This window comes from Heterodontus francisci, chromosome 5, assembly GCF_036365525.1.
Source record: "Heterodontus francisci isolate sHetFra1 chromosome 5, sHetFra1.hap1, whole genome shotgun sequence".
In the NCBI taxonomy this organism is placed as follows: domain Eukaryota; kingdom Metazoa; phylum Chordata; class Chondrichthyes; order Heterodontiformes; family Heterodontidae; genus Heterodontus; species Heterodontus francisci.
In genome coordinates this window covers 134,479,189-134,501,358 of record NC_090375.1, presented here as the reverse complement: position 1 = coordinate 134,501,358, position 22,170 = coordinate 134,479,189, and the positions used below count along the sequence as shown (strand labels likewise).

Sequence of the window (22,170 nt, the reverse complement as noted above, 5' to 3'; positions counted from 1 at the left end):
ATGGGCTTTTCCAGTTAGCTTGTTTTTCAGTAAAAGAGGACAGGTCTCAGCTGGCCATTTTAATTGCCTTGCCAGTTTCTCAAAGGGCACAAAAATTTTTCTACATCCTCCTGATTGAATCTAGGAATTAGTTGATCTAGTTTTAAGAATTTGGTACCCAGCCCTGAATTATGCTCCTCAATAATGGCCATGTTTTCACTGGGGTTACTCTGTCATCCTCTAGTTAACTCAAGTCGCCTCAACTCTCTTTCTTCGCATTCTTTCTGGAATATTCTTTCTCTCGCTCTCTCCTCTCTCTCTCGTTCATCCTCCTGTCTTTGTTTTTCTTCACGTTCCTTCTGGAAGGCTCTTTCTTTCTCCCTCTCTCTTTCCTCAAATTCAAGTTTCCTCTGTTCCAACTGTATCTTTGCTAACAATACCCTGTCAGAGTCTGCTTCTGACCCTGTTTCTGCTTCTTCAGATTCAAGAGAAAAATGGTTGGTCACTACTCTTAGGAAGTCAGACTTTCTAGCCTTGCCACGTACAGTGATCCCACACTGCTCAGCCATTTTTCTCAGCTCCTCCATAGACAGTGTTTTTAACTTACCCCAAGTTACTTCACCCTAGCTTTGAGAGCTACTAGCTTCAGTTGCAGACATATTAGTATTCAAGCACATACAACCACAAGAAAATCTGCATTAATCTTGCTTTTTTTTGATTGGGAACAATTTGGCTTCCCACTTCCAATTTCTCTCATTTGTCTGTGGGTCAATTCCAGATGCTAGCACCCAAATTTCTGTTACAATCAGGTGAGAAAGAGGTCTAGGGTTCCCTTTCAGCCTTCACCTGGTCTTGCCGTAACAGGGTTTAATTTTAAACACACCATGGCCGGAATTTTACGCTGGACAGACGTGAGCCGGACTCCGAAGGAAATGTTGGTGCTGAACCCACTTCCACCCAGCCTGGGGATCCGTCCCGTATTTTACGGGTCCCCAGGCTTTAATTGGCCCGAGGCGGGACTACCACCCTCTTGAGGGAGGGAGTCCCGCTTCAGTGAGCTGCTGGCCAATCAGCGGGCCGGCAGCTATTAGTCTCAGCAGCGCCACCAGGAGCGGTGGCCACTGCTGGGACTGCATCCCAGCTGACCAAGGAGGATACCAAGGAGCTGGGACAGAAGGTAAGTTTGGGTTGCCTCACCAGCGGAATCGGTCATGCCCTGGTGAGGCTAGGGTGGTCGTTTGGGGGAAGTCTTGGATCCCGAGTTGGGTTGGGAGGTGGGGGCGGCCCTCAATTGGGCACCCTGTGCCCGATTGCCAGGCCTCCCCTCCCCCCCGCCCCCCGGGGTGCAGAAAGGCTGGCAGCTATAGCTGGCGGCCTTTCACGTCCCCGGCACACCCGCTGGCCATGGGTAAAATACCCGTGGAAGCGGGCGAGGGCACTTAAGTGGCCGTTAAGTGGCCACTTAAGGGTCTTGATTGGCCTCGGGCGGGCGGGCCGCTTCTCAACCCCCCTGCCGGTCCTGCGTAAACTTGGTCGGAGGCGGAATCGGGGTAGTTAGGCCTCCCGGAACCTGCCGCTCAATTTTACGCCGCCCTCAGGTCACCATCCGACCCGCTGGAGCGGCGTATAATTCTGGCCTATGTTTTCTGCTCCCCCTTGGTGAATGCTTTTTCACCGCTTTCCAATTATAAAGCAAACAAACCAGCATGAACAGGCTTTTTTAGGTTTAAAGAAGAAAAGTTGACATTTATTAAACTTAAACTCTAATTCGGTTGATGCCTACCGATACACGACGCACCCATGCTCGCATGCATACGTGATACACACATGCAAATAGAGACAGGGGAGATTTAATTGAGGTGTTCAGGGTAATCGAGAGGCCAGAAAATAGGGAGAAACTGTTTCCACTGGCTGGAGGGTCAGTAACCAGAGAACACAGATTTAAGGTGATTGGCAAAAGAATCAGAGGGGAGATAAGGATTGTTTTATGATGGTGAATGTAGGGCCAGAAAGGGCAGTGGAGGCAGATTCAACAGAAACTTTCAAGAGTAAATTGGATTAATACTTGAAAAGCAGATATTTGCAGGCTCAGGGGAAGGACCAGGGGATTGGGACTAATTGGAAAGTTCTTTCAAACTACTCATATCTCCTTTTGTTCAGCATCTATTTTGTTTCTGATTCCGCCTTAGTGAAGTGCTTTGGAATGTTTTTCTATGTTAAAAGTGTTGTATAAATGTAAGCTACACAGGATTACATAGGATACACTGCACAGAAACAAGCCATTTGGCCCAACTAGCCCATGCTGGTGTTTATGCTCTACTCGAGCCTCCTCCCATCTTCCCTCATTTAAATCTATCATCAAAAATCCTCTATTCCCTTATCCCTCATATGCTTGTCTAGCTTCCCCTCAACTGCATCAATACTATTCATCTTAACCATTCCCTGTAAAAGTGAATTCCACATTTTTAGCACTCTTTGGCTAAAGAATTTTCTTCTGAATTGCCTATTGGATATCTTAGTGACTATCTTACTATCATATATTGATGGCATCTTATATTGCTGTTAAAAATCTCTGATGTTTTTGTTAATGACTACTGTATGCCATAAATTAAAATAGTTTCGAGACCAATTTCCATGAACTGTTGCTGCATTGTAAATAGGACCACTTTACTGAACAATCTTAATATCTAGTTTAATTTTTCAATATCAGAAATTGTTGGCAAGTTCCTTGATCTTGATGACTAATCGTCAACCCTCCTTCTAATATTATATTGTGTAATGTAGTCAAATAGTTGCTAAAACATAAATCTAGTCTAGTTTAACACTACATAACGATGTCATATAAACCGTGTTATTGAAAATGACTAGATTTTGTGCTAGCAATCTTTGGCCTCCTTGTCTCGAGAGACAATGGGTAAGCGCCTGGAGGTGGTCAGTGGTTTGTGAAGCAGCGCCTGGAGTGGCTATAAAGGCCAATTCTAGAGTGACAGGCTCTTCCACAGGTGCTGCAGATATAATTGGTTTTCGGGGCTGTTACACAGTTGGCTCTCTCCTTGCACTTCTGTCTTTTTTCCTGCCAACTGCTAAGTCTCTACGGCTCGCCGCGCTTTAGCCCTGCCCTTATAGCTGCCCGCCAGCTCTGGTGTTCACTGGCAACTGACTCCCACAACTTGTGATCAATGTCACAGGACTTCATGTCGCGTTTGCAGATGTCTTTAAAGCGGAGACATGGACAGCCGGTGGGTCTGATACCAGTGGCGAGCTCGCTTTGCAATGTGTCCTTGGAGATCCTGCCATCTTCCATGCGGCTCACATGGCCAAGCCATCTCAGGCGCCGCTGGCTTAGTAGGGTGTATATGCTGGCGATGTTGGCCGCCTCGAGGACTTCTGTGTTGGAGATACGGTCCTGCCACCTCATGCCAAGGATTCTCCAGAGGCAGCAAAGATGGAATGAATTGAGACGTCGCTCTTGGCTGACGTATGTTGTCCAGGCCTCGCTGCCATAGAGCAAGGTACTGAGGACACAGGCTTGATACACTCGGACTTTTGTGTTCTGTGTCAGTGCGCCATTTTCCCACGCTCTCTTGGCCAGTCTGGACATAGCAGAGGAAGCCTTTCCCATGCGCTTGTTTAATTCTGCATCGACAGACAGGTTACTGGAGATAGTTGAGCCTAGGTAGGTGAACTCTTGAACCACTTCCAGGGTGTGGTCACCGATATTGATGGATGGAGCATTTCTGACGTCCTGTCCCATGATGTTCGTTTTCTTGAGGCTGATGGTTAGGCCAAATTCATTGCAGGCAGCCGCAAACCTGTCGATGAGTCTCTGCAGACACTCTTCAGTGTGAGATGTTAATGCAGCATCATCAGCAAACAGGAGTTCCCTGATGAGGACTTTCCGTACTTTGGTCTTCACTTTTAGACAGGCAAGGTTGAACAACCTGCCACCTGAACTTGTGTGGAGGAAAATTCCTTCTTCTGAAGACTTGAACGCATGTGAGAGCAGCAGGGAGAAGAAGACCCCAAACAGTGTAGATGCGAGAACACAGCCCTGTTTCACGCCACTCAGGATAGGAAAGAGGTCTGATGAGGTGCCGCTATGCTGAATTGTGCCTTTCATATTGTCATGGAATGAGGTGATGATACTTCGTAGCTTTGGTGTGCTAGCAATACCCTAACATAAATTATGTAGAATAATACTAGCATAATACAGTATAGGAGTCACTTACATTTTTCAAAAAAATTGTCTTCACATTATTATTCTGTCCATATCCAGTGATTTATCTGTACTGAAGGTATAATCATCTCTAGCTGTTAATGTCAAGCTCCTTTTTAGTGAAATTTTCAGTTGTTATCAACAAAATAGAATTAGCACCACCTCCTGGTAGAAGCGGTCATAACATCATTCGCTGCCTTTTATTTCATGACATCAGCTGGTTTTCTCTTCCTAATTAGAACACAGCCACAGGAATGATAGTTAACTAATAATCCTCTAAAACAATGTCCCTAACAAAAAGAAATTACAAAACAGAAAATGTTTGGCAGATAGATAATCAGATTCTCCATTCCAATTTCAACATATTTAAGCAAATAAATAGAACAAAAAGAAAGAAAATAACGACTTGCATTTACATAGTAACTTTCACAACCTCAGGTCATCCCAAAGCAATTTACAGCCAATTAACTACTTTTGAAGTGTAATTACTGTTGTAATGTAGTAAATGCAACAGGCAATTTTAACACAGCAAGGTCCCACAAATAGCAATGAAATAAATAACCAGATCATCTGTTTTAGATGTTGGTTTGAAGGATAGATGTTGACTCGGCCAACTTCACTACTCTCCTTTGAAGTAGTTGCTGTGGGATCTTTTATGTCCACCTATGGATGGCAGACAGAGGCTCAGTTTAACATCTCATCTGAAAGACACAACTCCAACAATGCAGCACCCCCTTACCGCACTGGAGTATTAGCCTAGATTTTGTGCTGAAGTCTCTGGAGTAAGATTTGAACCCACAACATTCTGACACAGAGGTGAGTGTAATAATATTTGAGCGATGGCTGACAAGAAGGTGAGTTGCAATATTTACTTCACAAACATGAATGGCCAATAACTCAAGAGAACAGAAGATGATCTTCCACTGAGGTGAAAGAAAAATTAGAACTTATGCCTAGTGCTTTAAACTGGGATGGAAAGCAAAAACTAGGTAGCACGGTAGAACAATACAATCAATTGACATTGTGTATAGTGAATGTTCCTTTAATAGCCTTGCAGCGTAGACTCTGGCATGAGACAAATGATTTGTCTGGCATTTGTGGAGTAGTTGTTGATTGTGGTGGGGATGATGCATATTTTCAGGGAGGTCTAGAATATAAAGAATAGGAAGTTTTGCTTCAGTTATACAAAGTCCTGGTTGGACCAGGGTACTGGACACTCTATCTTAGAAAGGATATGTTGGCTTTGGTAGAAGTGCAGTTCAGATTCACCAGAATTTTACCAAGGCTCCAAGGGTTAGATTATAAGGAGAGATTAAATAAACTAGACTTGTATTCCTTGTGATATAGAAGGTTGACATAGATTCAGGTTTTCAGGATTTTGAAAGGAATTGATAGGGTAGATAGAGAGAAATGTTTGTGTTGGTGGGGAAGTCTAGTACAAGGGGATTAAACCTTAAAATTAGAGCCAGGCCAGTCAGGAAAGAAGTTAGAAAACATTTCTTCATGCAAAAGATGGTAGAAGTGTGGAACTCTGTCCCACAAAAAGTAAATGCAAGCTCAATTTATAATTTTAAATCTGAGATTGTTGGATTTTACTAACTAAGGGTATAACAGAATTTGGAGCCAAGGCAAGTAAATGGAGTTAAGGTGCAGATCAGCCATGATCTCGTTGAATGGCGGAACAGGTTCAAGAGATGAATGGCGTCCTCCTGTTCCTGTGTTTCCATGTTCCTACAGTGGGTAACCTTTATCTCCAAGAAGCCAACCTTGTACATAGTGAATGTCAAATAATAGAGAAATGGAGTACTCCTGTAAGGTGAAGACGTGTAGCAACCATGAAAGTGGGCAGTGATAGTTGAAGGTGTTAGCTCTTGCAAAAAAGAAGTCAGTTACCTACTTGATGCTTAATGGACTGCAATTTGACCAATTTTATTGATATCCCCAGAGATAGCCTGGAAGATGCTAGCCACAAGAAAGCTCCAGGCTGCAGTCACCTTTATTGCAACAGGCACTGCCATGCTTTTCCTGGAAGTTGGTTGCAGGTCATTTTGCAGCAGATGAGTTGTGGATGAAGGAAAATGGAGAAGGCCAAGGACCTGGTTTTACAGAATAAATACTACAGAAATCTAGAATGCAAGTTTGCTGTTGTCTGTTGTTTTCCTTGAAGATCCTATAAAAAAGTTAACTTGGTAGGATATTTCTCCTGATGGCTGTACTTGCACTAGTTAAACATTTTTGTCTACTGTGGTACATTGTGAAAACATCACTGCCTAGATCACTGCCTGATCTGGAGCCTCCCAATTTCCCAGTTCAAGGAGTTTACCAGCTGCACCAGTACCTGACTATATTCTGACAAAAGGGCAGACAGGTCTGAGGCCCAAGTTGGAAATTAATTTGTCACATGTTAATGTTCATAATAAACAGATACCTTATTGCAATTGTAAAAATGAAGAACATGACCATGATCGATCAAGAAACTAATCTCTGATTTGAAGTTTATAGCTCTGGCGCACATGTATGTTTTAATATACTGAAAAGTAAAACATGAATATGAGCATAAAATCAAAATTGTACCTGAAAGGCAGACATCCCCTGAACAATAATAGCAAGCAGACCCAGCATTACCCTCATTGATGATTGGGAAAGATCTCGGCCTAGATTCTCTACAACAGAAAACATGAGTTGAAATGTTTGTTCTTACTAAGGAAAAAAGAAAATGCCCACAAAAAAGCTTCCATTCCTCAATTACTTTACAGCACAATCATCTTTCTTTGTAAATGTTTTTGAACAATGTAATACATTAATCTGCTGCCTGTGACACGCTTTCAAAAATGGTGATGGATAATAGGAAGAGGAAATATGCTTTTGGAATGATTATTTATGATTATTTTGCTGATTATTCAGAATGAATGTATATGTAACCTAAGAATAACATGATTCTGATGTGTCATTCTAAAATACGTAATCTAAAAAAAATAGTCAAGGTACATCCCACTAAACCAGAAACTAAAAACATGACATGGCAGCCTTCTGAAAGGGGCACATTGTTTTTTGAAAGTTGAGGGTCACTGAATCCTAAATTCCTATATTTTCTTGCTTATTATTGAATTTGTTCTGACCTCTCCAGCATGAAGGATTCACATATTTTGATTTTCTGGAAGAATGCAGCATAAGTTCTCATAGCCATCTATAGATTGCATTAAAAAGGTTGGGAGTGAAATTTGGGCAGTAGTGCTAAACAGGTGATCGCAAATCAGCAGCCCATTTTGCACTCTGTCCAATTTTCTTTACCATTTTTTCAAAAGGAATATGAAGCAGAGTGTAAAACAGGCTGCCAATTCACTATCATCCATTTTGTTTGACAACCCCACCCCCCCCCACCACCCTCCCCACCCCCAAGATAAATTCCTGCTCCTCTCTGCCCTTTTCTTTGACACACTTTAATTCCAACACTTAACATGGAAATTGCTGCTACAGATTTTACAGGCTCGATTTTCTTGTCTTGCCACCGGGAGCGACAACGGGTGCAGAAAATGGTGGCCGTCCCGCACGGGAGCCACGCCGTCGCGATTACTTATTGACAGTGACCACCCCCATCCCTCCCCCAATCACAGCGTCACCTGATGCCAGAGCAGGTTCTGGTGTCATTTTTAAAAGGCTGCCAGACCTGCAAATAGTTCAAAATAATGCAGAATTAACCCCTTCACCCCCACCCCATTCATTAAATAGTGCAGAGTTGACCTCTTGCCCTCCCGCCTTAAGCTTACACACATTGCAGAGTTGACCCCTTCCCCCCCCAACACCCTCATCTATACTCAGAATGCAGCGGTGACCCCATCCCCTCCTAGGTGGCACCAGCTTCTCCTGGACAGGAAAGTGAAGGCACGTGAGTGCCGGACATCATGCTGAAGATCAGGAACAGATGGGAAGATCACAGCGGATGACATGGTAATGTATGCAGATAGGTATTTTAAATATTTAAACTAGGGTCCGGTCGCAGAACGGCGGAGAGGCCACCACAGAGCTTCCCCGCCATTGGGAAAATCGGGCCTGGCAATCCCAGCATCAGGTTCCGTGGCGGCCGCTGCCGCTCCGATTCTCCACTGCAGGAGTAGTCGGAAGGATGTGATAGAATGTGCATTACCCTCTACTTAATCTTATCTCTTACCCAGGTCAATGTCAAGAGCAGACAGTGACCGGGGAAATAACCATTCACCTCTGAAGAGGAGGAGGGGACCAAGAAGCCAGGAGACTAACCCTGGTTCAATGAAGAGTGCAGGAGGGAATGCCAGGAGCAGCACCAGGCATACCTCAAAATGAGGTGTCAACCTGGTGAAGCTACAACACAGGACTATCTGCGTACCAAAATGCGGAAGCAGCATGCGATAGACAGAGCTAAGCTTTCCCATAACCAACGGATCGGATCTAAGCTCTGTAGTCCTGCCACATCCAGCCGTGAATGGCGGTGGACAATTAAACAACTAACTGGAGGAGATGGCTCCACAAATATCCCCATCCTCAATGATGGGGGAGCCCAGCACATCAGTGCGAAAGATAAGGCTGAAGCATTTGCAACAATCTTCAGCCAGAAGTGCCGAGTTGATGATCCATCTCGGCCTTCTTCTGAAGTCCCCAGCATCACAGATGCCAGACTTCAGCCAATTCGATTCACTCCGCGTGATATCAAGAAACGACTGAAGGCACTGGATACTGCAAAGGCTATGGGCCCTGACAATATTCTGGCAATAGTACTGAAGACCTGTGCTCCAGAACTTGCTGCGCCCCAAGCCAAGCTGTTCCAGTACAGCTACAACACTGGCATCTACCCTGCAATGCGGAAAATTGCCCAGGTATGTCCTGCACACAAAAAGCAGGACAAGTCCAACCATGCCAATTACCGCCCCATCAGTCTACTCTCAATCATCAGTAAAGTGATGGAAGGTGTCATCAACAGTGCCATCAAGCGGCACTTGCTTGCAATAACCTGCTCAGTGATGCTCAGTTTGGGTTCTGCCAGGGCCACTCAGCTCCTGACCTCGTTATAGCCTTGGTCCAAATATGGACAAAAGGGCTGAACTCAAGAGGTGAGGTGAGAGTAACTGCCCTTGACATCAAGGCAGAATTTGACCGAGTATGGCATCAAGGAGCCTTAGCAAAACTGAGGTCAATGGGAATCAGGGCGAAAACTCTCCACTGGCTGGAGTCATACCTAGCGCAAAGGAAGATGGTTGTGGTTGTTGGACGTCAATCATCAGAGCTCCAGGACATCACTGCAGGAGTTCCTCAGGGTAGTGTCATAGGCCCAACCATCTTCAGCTGCTTCATCAATGACCTTCCTTCAATCATAAGGTCAGAAGTGGGGATGTTCGCTGATGATTGCACAATGTTCAGCACCATTCGTGACTCCTCAGATACAGAAGCATTTCATGTAGAAATGCAGCAAGACCTGGACAATATCCCGGCTTGGGTTGATAAGTGGCAAGTAACATTCGCGCCACACAAGTGCCAGGCAATGACCATCTCCAACAAGAGAGAAACTAACCATCTCTCCTTGACATTCAACGGCATTACCATCGCTGAATCCCCCACTGTCAACATCCTAGGGGCTACCATTGACCAGAAACTGAATTGGAGTAGTCATATAAATACCATGGCTACAAGAGCAGGTCAGAAGCTAGGAATCCTGAGGCGAGTAACTCACCTCCTGACTCCCCAAAGCCTGTCAACCATCTACAAGGCACAAGTCAGGAGTGTGATGGAATACTCTCCACTTGTCTGGATGGGTGCAGCTCCAACAACATTCAAGAAGCTCAACACCATCCAGGACAAAGCAGCCCGCTTGCTTGACACCCCATCTACAAAAGTGGCAGCAGTGCGTACCATCTACAAGATGCACTGCAGCAATGCACCAAGGCTCCTTCGACAGCACCTACCAAACCCGCGACCTCTACCTCCTAGAAGGACAAGGGCAGCAGATGCATGGGAACACCACCACCTGCAAGTTCCCCTCCAAGTCTCAAACCATCCTGACTTGGAACTATATCGCCATTCCCGTCACTGTCGCTGGGTCAAATTCCTGGAACTCCCTTCCTAACAGCACTGTGGGTATACCTACCCCAAATAGACTGCAGCGGTTCAAGAAAGCAGCTCACCACCACCTTCTCAAGGGCAATGAGGGATGGGCAATAAATGCTGGCCTGGCCAACGATCCAACGATGCCCACATCCCATGAATGAATTTTTAAAAACGCCTCCCTTGTGTGTATCTCATTGCGTCTTAGTGGTGATCCCTGGGGTTTTTCATTTTGCAGTGCCTGGCCAACATCTTTCTCCATATCCTCATTGTTGGAGGAGGCATCGCACTCCACGATATCATTATGCAAAGCCTCTCCCCTTGTAGCATCAGGTTCTGTAGCGTACAGCACACCAGAGACCTTTGCTGGGCCGTACTGAAGGGCTCCACCGGATTGATCTAGGCATCTGAACTGCATCTTCAGCAGCCCTATGGCCTGCTCGATTGTTGCTCGCGTTGTCCCATGGCAGGTCTTGTATCTCTCCGCATCAGTACTTGTGTTCCTCACAGGCGTCAGTAGCCATGTCTTCAGTGAATAGCCCTCGTCACCCAGTATCCATACTTGAAGGCGTGCGAGAGGCCTGAAAAGGTTGGGCAACTGAAACTGCCTTAGTATGTAGGCGTCATGGCAGCTTCCAGGGAATCTTACACAGACATGAAGTAACCAGTGGTGGTCACAGACCATTTGTACGTCAAGCGAGTGGAAGCCCTTCCTGTTGATGAAGGCTGCTGCCTGGTCCATCAGCGTCTTGATTGCCACATGCGTGCAGTCAATGACACCCTGCACCTAGGGGAATCCAGCGATGGCCCCAAACCCTATAGCCCTCTCAGCTTGACTGTCCGGCTCAATACGAAAGCACTTGAAGATGGCATTGGGGACCATCATGATGCAACGGTGAGCTGCAGACTGGGAGATCCGACCCATATCTCCAAAAGTTCACTGAATGATCCTAAGGTTGAGAAATCCAACACCACGGTGACCTTCAGCACCACAGGCTGATGACACAAAACTAGGTGGGAAAGTGAGTAGTGAGGAGGATGCAAAGAGGCTTCAAGGGGATTTAGACTGGCTAAGTGAGTGGGCAAAAGCCCAAGGACCTGGGTGTCCTTGTTCATAAGTCACTGAAAACTAACATGCAGGTGCAGCAAGCAAATAGGAAGGCAAATGGTGTGTTATTGCAAGACAATTTGAGTACAGGAGTAAAAAAGTCTTGTTGCAATTGTCTAGAGCCTTGGTGAGACTGCACCTGCAGTATTGTGTACAGTTTTGGTCTCCTCATCTAAGGAAAGATATTATTACATAGAGGGGGTGCAACGAAGGTTCACCAGACTGATTCCTGGGCTGGCTGGATTGTCCTATGAGGTGAGATTGAGGAGACTGGGCCTATATTCTCCAGAGTTGAGAAGAATGAGAGGTGATCTCATTGAAGCATACAAAATTCTTACAGGGATTGACAGGGTGGATGCAGGAAGGATGTTTCCCCTGGCTGGGGTGGTCTAGAATCAGGGAACACAGTCTGAGAATAAGAGGTAGGCCATTTAGGACTGAGATGAGGAGGAATTTCTTAATCAGAGGGTGGTGAATCTTTGGAATCCTCTACCCTAGGGGGCTGTGGATGTTCAGTCATTGAGTGTGTTCAAGACAGAGATCGATAGATTCCTGGATATTAAAGATATCAAGAGGTTTGGGGATAGTGTGGGGAAAATGGTGTTGAGGTAGAAGATCAGCCATGATCTTGTTGAATGGTGGGGCAGGCTCGAAGGGCTGAATGGTCTGCTCCTGCTCCTATTTCTTATATTCCTAGGCATTGGGTGGCCAACACTTCCCATAGGATTCAGCTCATCCTCGCACTGTGAACACCTCCATGGGGTGGTGCAGTCTTCAGCGGCACTGCTGCTCCAACATTTGCAGGAAGCTGAGCCTCTGATGGTAGACCCACTCTGGAGGGTAACCTCTTCTGCACACGAGGCTGGTTGTGTGCTCCTCTGCGCCCTCCTCCTGCGTTCTCCCTCCAAGGCGGAAGCTCCTCTTGGCCCTCAGGTTGTTGCTGGTCCACTGCCTGTGGCTGCAGCTCTCTCTCTTTGATGCTCTTCCTCACTGGAGTTCTCGAAGCCTGAGTGAATGAGACCGATGACAGATAGCTGCACTCAAGCGGTATTCCTCCGCTGTGCTGGCAAGTTTGTCCCTGCTCCCGAATGCCAATGTTGCTGCCCATGCTTTTCCACCCTCCCTGCCAGGCCATGCTAGTGTTCACAATGGCTGCCGTCTGGAGCCAGCACTGACTTCCCATTAATCCACCACCCCCTATACCTGATGAGGCTCTGAAGCCCCATTGTTCCTGTGCATGCTTTGTAATATTCAAATCCCTGGTAAAATTGCAGTTAATTGCCTATTAAACAGTCTTAATTACCTTCCTTCTGAAGAAAGGTCACACAGATCTGAAACGTTAACTTTGTTTTTCTCTCCACAGATACGGCCTGGCCTGCTGAGTATTTCCAGCACTTTCTGTTTTTGTTTCAGATTTCCAGCAACTGCAGTATTTGGTTTTTGTTCCCACCATGTTTCAGCGTGAGGTCCTCCTGCCATGTCAGCCGCCCTTCGTAATATCTCGTTGCAACGTAAAGACATAGGGCTTCCCTCTGGACGCCTTTTCCAGCCCGTCGCCATAGGGCTGGTAAATTCCAATTCAACATTTCTATGTCTACTCTATCAAACTCTTTCATCATTTTAAAGCCTCTAATAGGTCACCCCACAGCCTTCTCCTTTCTAGACAAAAGAGACCCAGCCTGTACAGTCTTTGCTGATGGTTATAAATGGTTATAAACTCTCATTTCTGGTATCATATTGTAAATCTTTTTCGCATCTTCTCCAATGCCTCTATATCCTTTTGTAACATGATTCCGAAAGCTCTCTAGTACAGGGGTTTCGCTCATATCAGGTCCGTTTCTGTTGTAGACTCACTGGGCAGATTTTTAACTGCCAAGGCAGGGGATGGGCCCTGGGGCACCAGTTTGGTTGCAGGCATGGGGTTAAAGCCCTGAAAAGTGGCATCGGTCGGGAACCTGATATGATCCTGCCCACTTCCAGATTTAAATCAGCCAGGTTTGCAGGTGAGTGGGAAGCCCCCGGGAGTGGTCAGGTAAGTAATTAAAATAGTCAAAGAGGCAACCAACTCAGGATTTAACCCAGCTTTCTGGCTTTAACAGCTAGTGCATGGGTTTCCCAAGCTGTGTGGAACTCATCAGGCTCAACCAGGAGGGGAAGCCTTCAAACAGTGAAACTGACTAGCTGCAGCCAAGCCTAGCTGAGAAGCTGCTGCTCACAGCACTTCTTCTGAGAGTGTGCTCTTACTGCTCAACATGTGATTTCCAACTTTTTGGAAGTCAGTTCACCCGTCTTGGACTTCACTCACCTTAATCTGCACTTCCCTGATGTTGGCCTTCACTGCGGCATGAGAGCCGCTTCTGCAGCTCTACCTTGGACCTCCTGAAACAGAAAAAGAATCAACACCAACAGCACCAGCATCAGCCCGACCAAAACCAGCAGCAGCACCAGCTGCCTCTCCTCAGCCACATGCTGCTCTACAGGACAAAAAGGATGGACACAGACTTCCAACTCCAAGGAGGCGAGACCCCCAACACAGGGTATAAAAGCAGAAGATCAGCTCTGTCAATATGTGAGAGCACCAGTGCCTCAGGAGACTCAGGCTTTCACAGCAGGAATAGGAAGGTCTCAGGTCATAGAATGAGGATTACCAGGATCCAAGCATATATCTAGTGCAGGCTGTAAAACTGCTGCAACCTGGCCAAGCAGACATGTGTGAAGAAGTTGCAACCTATAAATGACCATGAAGGATGTTGGTATACAAATACTCAACATATATAGAACAATAACAGCAAGATACATTTAACAGAGGAGAAAACCCCAAGGTGATTTACAGGCAAAAAAGATGAAAAGGAATGGATGCTGAATCATGATGGCAGAGCTAGAAGGTGATTGAAAACTTGTCTGAAAAGATGGCTTTTAAGAATAATTTTAAAGGTATACAGGGGTGGGAGTGGGTTTAGAGAGGGATTTTCAGAGAAAGAGGCCAAAGTGGGATGGAGCAGGTGGGGGCTACATAGAAGGCCATGGTTGGAGAACTGAAGAATGCAAAACAGGATGTTTGATTGGAGGAGGTTGTCGAGATAGACTCGGGTAAGGCCATTGAGGGGTTAAAAACTGAGGTTTGAGAATTAGGATAAATTTAAATGCAGAGTGTTGGGGGACAGGTTGTTGATGTAAATCAGTAAGGATAGGGGTAATGAACAAGCAGGACTTGTTGTGGGACAGGATATTGTCATGCTAGGACCCAGCTGCCAAGAATGAGGCACATTAATTTTGTCATGAACATTGATTTTAGATTGTTACTGGAGTGAAGAAAGGACTTGTTAAACAGATCAGCCATGGCTGGAAAAGACATTTGCATATTAACGGACAGTGTTTGGAAGGACAAAGCAGCCATTCCCTGACACATTCAACCCACAATTAAACTCTGTTACAGTAAGACCAGGTGAAGACTGAAAGGGAACCCAAGACCTCATTCTCACCTGGGTTGCAACAATATGAATAACCTTTTTTTTGAAATAATTGGAGTTTATGGGGAGAGGAGGATGGAAAGCTGACAAGGAAGACTTTAGTGAAATAGGGTCTGGATGTGAGAGGTACATGGACATAGGTTGTTGATGGCAGCTGATGATATTGTAGCTATGGAATTAAGCACTCTTGCTGGATAGGATGTAGGGCTAGAAACTCAACTGTGGGTCAAATAGGATGCCAAGGCCTCACACAGCTGATCTGATAGGGTATTGTAATATTACTTGTTCCTTTGGTGCGAGATTTTATTTTTTATTTTTTGATACACCATTGAAACAGGCCCTTCGGCCCACCGAGTCTGTGCCGACCAACAACCACCCATTTATACTAACCCTACAGTAACCCCATATTCCCTATAACCTACCTACACTAGGGGCAATTTACAATGGCCAATTAACCTATCAACCTGCAAGTCTTTGGCTTGGGAGGAAAGTGGAGCACCTGGCGAAAACCCACGCGGTCACAGGGAGAACTTGCAAACTCCGCACAGGTAGTGCCCAGAATTGAACCCGGGTGCCTGGAGCTGTGAGGCTGTGGTGCTAACCACTGCAGCACTGTGCCGCCTATATGGGGAGATCTATTGTAAGACTCACAGGATGACAAGTAATATCCAAAAAAATCATGGGTTTTATTATAACTGAACTGGAAATATATATACAGTTACTTTATGAGCTATATCTAAACACATCTTGCTCTGTTGGGCTCTACCCACAGCAGCCTGGTCATGTGTGATGTGACATAACTTCCTCTGGTGATCATCACTTGCAGCTCTTAAGGTGGTACTCTCTTAAGGTGGTCCCTTCTTAAGATATAATATACTATTATAATCACAGATATTCTCACTGTAATTTCAAGTATTCATGCAAGGTATTTTGAAGCTTAACTCATCAATGTGGCTATTGACATGTTTCATTTTGCTTACTAACTTTAACTGGATTGACCACTCATTCTTCACTCACATTCTTGTCTTTTGCCCTCTTTAATCTCGTTCTCTTTCGAACATTTCTGCTTACTGTCTCTGGCCAGAATTTTACTGGCATGCTGTAGGTGCCACCGCCGGTAGAGATGGCCGCTCCTAAGGCTTCAGGGAAAAGAAGACGCCCAGCAGGCAGGCTCCAGTGATCGGAGGAGTGAACCCTCCAGTGGTGGATTAGAGCCTCCAGGAAGGAAGACCTCCCCTTGAAGGAACTTGCTGGGAGGCCGTCATGATGTACCTGCTGGTCTCCCCATATGGCAGAGGGCCGTCCCGATGCTGGTAAAATGCTGGTGGAGGCATAAAGTGGCCATTAACAGGCCAGTTAAGTACCTTAATTGGTCATCTGCCTCTGGTCAGCGGGCGGCTGTGCTGCTTCCGTTCCCACCTTCAGTAATATCCCGTAGTAGTGGGGAAGACTTTGGGATTCCCTTCCGCCGCTTTCCGTCGCCATTTTACGATGCCTGCTGCCTCCCAGCCTGCCTCCAATGGGCTGGTAAAAATCCAGCCCTCTCATTCCTTGCTGCTTTTTCTGTCATTCACTTTCCACTGCTCTGTAATTCTTTCTCACACAAATATTAACAGGGGCTTTTTTAAACTCAAGTGGAGTCTACACTCCAGGAAACTGGCTTGTTTTGTATCTCAGACATCAGTAGCATGCTGAAAGTTTGAGATTGTGGTAGCAACAGTGTTGCTTCCTGTTTGCTAATTTGCTAGGCTCCCGACTGGTTGATTGTTTAACAGCTGAGTGTCTAGCAGGATATGGTTGTGCATGCAGACTAAAATTAGATGAATCTGAGTAATTCAAACATATGAACAGTTAAACGTATTTACTTTTGTTGGTGACATTTCAGAATTATCATTGGATAAAATGTAAAATCACCATGTTTCCAAGCTGCACTTGTCTCCATTTTTCAAAAAAAAGAAGTTTTGACAGTCAGCATTGGAAATCGACATGAAGTGGCCTGTGCATGCATATTGGAATCCCCGTTGTGGGACCCCAGTGGAAAATCTGGGTACAAATGAGCAGTGGTTGAATCATACAAGCTCAGCCTAGTTGCAGCATGTCTTGAGCAGCCTACCCAGTAGTCTTTAAAGGATAACTAACAATCTTAATTCCTGAAACAGGGATCACTGAGGATAGCCCCTTACTCTTTCTGGGAGGGGAGCTGGCAACTCCTTCCTCTCCCAGCCTAGCCTCTCCAACAGGGGGGCATCACAGATGATTCTCCAATCTACTGAAGAGCTGATCCTAATAGACTCTCTCCCGGACTTCATGAACATTGCTTTAGTCAACAATGCCGGTCACTGGTGGACTTAAACCTGTTGTGAGTGCTGAGATTGTGCCATATCCCAGTAGAATTTCATTCCTGATATTCTTCTCAGGTGTGAAATATTCCATAAACTCCTTCATTTAAATACCTTTAGGTCACATTTTTCCTCTCCCTCACCATATGTAGATTTTATTATGTACCCTGTTCACTATCTCACCTATTAGACATAGTAAGATACACCTTGTCTGTTTCCCACCTTGCAGACACAATGTTATTGCAACAGTAACACAACAATGATTTATATTTATAGAGCGCCTTTAACGTAATAAAATGTCTGAAGGCTCTTCACAGAAGCATTATGAATCAAAGTATCACACCGAGCCACCTAAGGCGATATTAGGTCAGATAGTCAAAAGCTTGGTCAATGAGGTAGGTTTTAAGGAGTGTCTTAAAGGAGGAAAGTGAGTTGGCGAGACGGAGAGGTATAGGGAGAGAATTCCAGAGCTTGGGGCCTGGGCAACTGAAGACATGGCCACCAATGGTGGAGTGATTTAAAATCAGAGATGCACAAGAGGCCAGAATTGGAGGAGCGCAGATATCTTGGAGGGTTGTGGGGATGGAGGAGATTAGAGATAGGGAGATGGAGGGATTTGAAAACAAGGATGAGGATGTTAAAATCTTGATGTTGCTTGATTAGGAGCCAACATACGCCAGCGAGCACAAGGGTGATATGGGAACGGGACTTGGTGCGAGTTAAGACCTGGTCAGCAGAGTTTTGGAGGACCTCAAGTTTACAGAGAGTAGAATGTGGCAAACCAGCCAGGAGTGCATTGAAATAGTCAAGTCTAGAAGCAACAAAGGCATGAATTGGCAAGGTTTCAGCAGCAGATGAGCTGAGATGGGGCAAAGCCTGGCAATGTTACGCAGGTGGAAATAGCCAGTTCAGTAGTGGCTAATTTGATGTCGGAAGCTCATCTCGGGGTCAAATGTGATGGCAAGGTTGCAAACAGACTGGCTTAATCTCATCCTGTTGCCAGGGAGAGGGATGGAGTCAAGAGCTAGGGAATAGAGTTTGGACTGGCGACTGAAAATAATGGCTTCTGTCTTTCCAATATTTAATGCAAATAAATCTATGTTTTTATTTAATTTTCTCTGCACTTGTACAACATTTCCTTCTACTGTCAAATGATCTGGGAAGCTTACATTTCCATCCTTATTCCACATTGCTCACTATTAAGATTTGCAGCTGAGGTATAAAACAACTTAGAAAATTGCCATAATAATATAAAAGCAAAATACTGCAGATGCTGGAAATCCGATATTAAAAACAAGAAATGTTGGAAATACTCAGCAGGTCTGGCAGCATCTGTGGAGAGAGAAGCAGAGTTAATGTTTCAATTGCACATCCAAACATTTATTCAAAGTGAGCATGAGTCCTGATTCTCCTTTAATATATATAGGTGGCTTTCTTAGAGTAGAATGTGAATAACATAATATTGTATGATGGCCCTGAAATTACAAAGTTATTCTTGCAGACACCTGGCATTTGTTCAGAGGGAGTTTTTAGTGTGGCCACTAACATTGTCAGGATTTAAATGCACTGGATCTTGGCCTTGCTCCAATGTTTCCAGGATGGCTTTGTGTCGAGTCATAGATGCAAGGGGTGAGGGGATGGTAACCACAGATACAACCCCAAACTGCCGAACACCCAATGTGGAGGCTCGTCCTGTGATCCTGGGAACTTTAGTGCAGGTAGTGGTGGTGTTCTATGGTAGGGGAGGTCCCAGCATAACTGTCAGGATTTGACCCTTGTGATTTTGTCGGGTGATGGATTTTCAGTCATTTGCGCCCTTTCATCAGCATTTCTAAGGGTAGAGATTAAAAATTCAAATAATTATATGTAAGCTTGTTCAAAATGTGGACTTCAATATCTTGATACTTTAAAAGTCAACCAGACACTGCGAAGTGTGCTTGAATGAGGGATGCAGGCAAGAGTGTATGGAAGTCCTGCACCATCACTGACATTGTATGAACATAAGAACTTAAAAAATAGGAGCAGGAGTAGGCCATTCAACCCCTCAAGCCTGCCCCGCCATTCAATAAGATCATGGCCGATCTGTCCCAGTCCTCAACTTCTCTTTCGGGCCTGCTCCGCCTCACCCTCGACTCCCCAAGATTTCAAAAATCTATCTGCCTCCTCCTTAAATACATTTAGTGACCTAGCCTCCACAACTCTCTGAGGCAGAGAATTCCAGAGATTCACCACCCTCTGAGAGAAGAAATTCCTTCGCATCTCAGTTTTAAATGTATGCCCCCTTATTCTGTAATTATGTCCCCTAGTTCGAGATTCCCCCACTAGTGGAAACATCTTCTCAACATCTACCCTATCGTGCCCCCTTAAAATCTGATATGTTTCTATAAGATCACCTCTCATTCTTCTGAACTCCAATGAATAAATGCCGAACCTGTTTAGCCGTTCTTGATAAGACAACCCCTTCATCCCAGGAATAAGCCTAGTGAACCTTTTCTGAACTGCCTCCAATGCTAGTATATCCTTCTTTTAAATACGGGGACCAAAACTGTATGCAGTACTCCAGGTGTGGCCTCACCAACACCCTGTACAGTTGTAACAGGACTTCCTTATTTTTAAATTCTAACCCCCTAGCAATAAAGGCCAAAATTCCATTTGCCTTCTTAATTACTTGCTGCACCTGCATGCTAACCTTTTGTGTTTCATGCACAAGAACACCCAGATCCCTCTGTACTGCAGTATTTTATAGTCTTTCTCCATCTAAGTAATAATCTGCCCTTTTATTCTTCCTACTAAAGTACTGAACACCATCTGCCAAGTCTTTGCCCATTCACTTAACCTATCTACATCCCTTTGCAGATTCTTTGTGTCCTCATCACAACATGCCTTCCCACCTATTTTTGTATTGTCAGCAAATTTGGATACACTACACTCTGTCACTTCCTCTAAGTCATTAATGTAGATAGTAAGTAGCTGAGACCCTAGGACCGATCCTTGCGGCACTCCACTAGTTACGGCTTTCCAACCTGAAAAAGACCCATTGATCCTGACTCTCTGCCTTCTGTGTGTTAGCCAATCCTCAATCCATGCCAACACATTACCCCCAATATCCTGAGCTCCTATTTTGTGCAATAACCTTTTATGTGGCACCTTATCAAACACCTTCTGAAAATCCAAATACACTAAATCTACTGGTTCACCTTTATCCACTCTGCTTGTTATATCCTCAAAGAACTCTAACAAATTTGTCAAACATGATTTCCCTTTCATAAAACCATGTTGACTCTGTTTGATTGTATTATGTTTTTCTAAATGTCCTGCTATTTCTTCTTTAATAATGGACTTAAGCATTTTCTCAATGACTGATGTTAAGCTAACTGGTCTATAGTTTCCTGCTTTCTGTCTCCCCCCCTTTCTTGAATAGGGGTGTCACATTAGCGGTTTTCCAATCTGCTGGCACCCTACTGGAACAAAAACAAGAAATGCTGGAATCACTCAGCAGGTCTGGCAGCATCTGTGGAAAGAGAAGCAGAGTTAACGTTTCGGGTCAGTGACCCTTCTTCGGAACCCTGGTGACTTGTTTGCCTTTAGTCCCATCAGTTTGTCCAGCACATTTTCCCTTGTGACAGAGATTGTTACAAGTTCTTCCCTCCCATTTACACCTTGCTCATCTATTATTGTTGGGATGTTTATAGTGTCCTCCACCATGAAGACTGATGCAGAATATTGGATTAAATTATCTGCCATTTCTCTGTTCCCTGCTATTAATTCCCCATTCTCATCCTCTAAGGGCCCCACACTTACTTTAGCTACTCTCTTCCTTTTAATATACCCATAGAAGCTCTTACTGTTTGTTTTTATATTTCTTGCCAATTTACTCTCATAATCAATTTTCTCCCTCTTTATTAGCTTTTTAGTCATCCCCTGCTGGTTTCTAAAAACTTCCCAATTCTCTGGCCTACCACTCGTTTTTGCCGCATTGTACGCCATTGTTTTTGATTTGATACTCTCCTTAACTTCTTTTGTTATCCACAGGTGGTTCATCGTTCTCTTTGAATCCTTCCTTCTAACCGGAATAAACGTTTGCTGAGTGTTATGAAATATCTGCATAAAAGTCTGCCACTGCTAATCTACTGACTTTCCCTGTAGTCTATTTTCCCAGCCCGCTCTCGACAACTCTTTCTTCATACCTCTGTAATTGCCCTTGTTTATGTTGAAGACACCGGTTTGAGACCCGAGTTGCTCACTCTCAAACTGAATTTGAAATTCTACCATGTTATGATCGCTTCCCCCTAAAGGATCCTTAACTATGACATCTCGTATTAATCCTAGCTCATTACACATTACCAAATCTAAAATAACCTGTTCCCTGGTAGGTTCTGCAACATATTGCTCTAAGTAACAATCCCTGAGGCACTCTACAAATTTGCCTTCCATGCTACCCTTGCCAATTTGATTTGTCCAATCTATATGCAGATTAAATCACCCATGATAACTGCAGTGCCCTTCTTGCACGCCTCCATTATTTCCTGAGTAATATCTTGTCCTACAGAAAGGCAATTCTTCGGGGGCCTATAGACCACTCCCACCCGTGATTTCTTTCCTTTGCTATTCCTTATTTCCACCCAAACTGATTCTACATCACGAACTATTACACCTATATCATTACTCACAACTGCGTTGATCCTTTCCATTAATAGCAAAGCTACCCCACCTCCTTTTCCTTTCTGCCTATTCTTCTGGAACGTTGAATATCCTTGAACATTTAGATTCCAATCCTGGTCATCCTGCAACCCTGTCTCAGTGATAGCTATGAAATCATATTCATTTATTTCTATCTGTGCCTTCAGCTCATCCATTTTGTTACAAATGCTAAGTGCATTCAGATAAAGAGCCTTAAGCTTTGACTTTTTACCATTTTTACCTACTCTGGTTCTAATTTCTGTGTACTCTTGTTTTTGTATTCTCTGTCCCTTCCTGTCACTCTCT

The 22,170-nt window shown here is 44.7% G+C and overlaps 1 protein-coding gene across 1 annotated transcript in view; it reads right to left on the bottom strand.

Annotated features, from left to right (window-relative positions):
- Positions 1-16,484, bottom strand: part of rbbp8 (retinoblastoma binding protein 8) — a 195,543-nt gene extending 179,059 nt beyond the window's left edge. The window contains exons 1-3 of the mRNA XM_068032150.1: positions 15,863-16,484; positions 13,681-13,754; positions 6,770-6,858 (exon numbers count right to left, since the gene is read on the bottom strand). The gene's annotated coding sequence lies outside the window, so the exon portion shown is untranslated. The remainder of the gene's footprint in view (positions 1-6,769; positions 6,859-13,680; positions 13,755-15,862) is intronic.
- Positions 16,485-22,170: the final 5,686 nt, after the last annotated feature.